The sequence below is a fragment of the Sinocyclocheilus anshuiensis genome, unplaced genomic scaffold (genome assembly GCF_001515605.1).
Source record: "Sinocyclocheilus anshuiensis isolate Anshui unplaced genomic scaffold, SAMN03320099.WGS_v1.1 scaffold507, whole genome shotgun sequence".
Classification (NCBI taxonomy): domain Eukaryota; kingdom Metazoa; phylum Chordata; class Actinopteri; order Cypriniformes; family Cyprinidae; genus Sinocyclocheilus; species Sinocyclocheilus anshuiensis.
In genome coordinates, this window is record NW_015551034.1 from 139,300 (window position 1) to 141,314 (window position 2,015).

At 39.0% G+C, this 2,015-nt stretch overlaps 1 protein-coding gene across 1 annotated transcript in view; it reads left to right on the forward strand.

Annotated features, from left to right (window-relative positions):
- The first annotated feature begins 882 nt into the window (after window positions 1-882).
- Window positions 883-2,015, forward strand: part of LOC107661291 (nuclear receptor subfamily 1 group I member 2-like) — a 33,928-nt gene continuing 32,795 nt past the window's right edge. The window contains exon 1 of the mRNA XM_016450792.1: window positions 883-1,168. The gene's annotated coding sequence lies outside the window, so the exon portion shown is untranslated. The remainder of the gene's footprint in view (window positions 1,169-2,015) is intronic.

Consider the following 2,015-nt stretch of genomic DNA (forward strand, 5'->3'; position numbering starts at 1 on the left):
CCACGGTTAAGACAGCTGACTCCACTGTGATGTGACCCTGTCTCTCTCTCTCTCTCTCTCGCTCTCTCTCTCTCTCTCTCTCTCCCTCTCGCTCTCTCGTGCTCTCTCTCTCTCTATAGCAAATACTTAAACTAATAACAAAACAGTAGCTGATTCAGAAGCACCAGATTGCATAAAATGCATTGCTGTTCTGTTGTAAGTAATCTTAAAGATTCCTAAATGCATCTACTTTCGGAAGGCCAAATAAAGTGCTTTTGCTTTTGCACTGAAACACACAGCGTCTCCCTGACATGGCTGCTTCAACACTAGCTGCGGGTACTGAAACCATGCCTTCTTTCTTTGCGTGAACATTTGGGCGGCATTATGCAAATATTTCCACATAGTGAGGTAGATATGTGGGGGCGTGTTAGAACGAGCCGTTTTAGGGGGGTGTGGCAGAGTCTTAACTTTGATAAAGAATATCTTTTTGGTTTTGAGACTTTAGTCTTTGCAACTTCAGGGATCTTATCTATGCACAGTCAGCTTGTAACACTCCAAAGAGAAAGGAAAACTTGAAATCGCATCATATGACCCCTTTAAAACAGTTACTTTTGAGGTATTTACTTTTGGGGTAGGCTATGACTGTGTGATGCTGTAGTGCTAACACTAATGATCAGCAAAGGTATAAGTAGTCTGTATTTTAATTAGTTAATTACCGGTAGGCTATACGTTTAACAATGTGAGGTGTAATTGATGAATACCAATACATCGCAGGCTTACACACGCTGCAAGTGTCTTAGTTGCATAATTTTCTATAAACAAATAGCATAATGCTCCATTCAGTTTGGCCATCCTGTGATTGGTTGTGTTTTCTTTTATTTCCCTTCTCTCTCGAGTCTCGACTTCGACGGTCTGCTCTTTTGGCTGATCAGGAAATTCGGAAAACAATAGCGAGTCTATAGCGAGAGCATATGATATGATTTCTCTCGCTTTTCCGTCAAGCGTGTCCTTCTCAGGACATCTGTAACCAGGAAGTACTGTAAGTACGTCTCTGGGGCGGCTGTGTGTACAATGCGTTCTTTAGTATCAGGACTGTAAATGCGAAACGGATCGTGTCATGATTGACGTCGGAGCTCGGTGAACTTGATCATGTTGAGGCATTACGTGAATGTCGTGCTGATATGACTTGGTAAGTGCGTTTGTTTTCATTTAGCTACTGAAGTAAAGTAGATCGCGAGACCTGACCGTAAGAACGTGCACTACAAATAAATACTGTCGCTTGCAAACACTAGGAATGAATGTCAGTCAGCACGGTGTGTGTTTGTCGGGATTTAGCTAAATATACTGTACTGTCTCGAGGGTCTGATAAAGAGACGATAAAGCGATTAATAAACTCCTGCTGTCGGTATAACCAGTCATTCAGCAGTTGTATATATTCAGCGCGATACATTCCCGAGGCTGTGAAATCTGTGCAGAACTTGACTAGATAAAGTCAGTCCAGTCGTCTGCGCAGTTGCTTAACTTTAACCCAGTGCCACTTTTCACTGTTGTTTTATTTTCTATTCTGAGCCATTAGTAATTAACCATAATCAGTTATCACGGCATTTTTTGAGCTCATTTAGTCGCAGCAGTTGACCCAATAGGCTACAGCAGAAGTTTAGTGCTTACTGAGCGGTTTATTTGTAGCCTATTCATATTTATTTGTTTACAATGAGTTCTGTCACATTGGTGCTTCTGAATAAATGGCTATGATTTGACTATAGGCAGGAAGGTGCGGGTAATCATAGCTTATATGCATGATATTGTGTGATATCTCTCACATATTAGTTCAATAAAATGATTAGTAATCAGTGTTGGGGAAAGTTACTTTTAAAAGTAATGCATTACAATATTGCGTTACTACATAAAAAAAGTAGCTAATTACGTTACTTAGTTACTTTTTATGGAAAGTAATAAGACAAACTAAAATAAAGACAAACTAAAATATTTTGTTAATAAAATTATATATATATATATATATATATATATATATATAT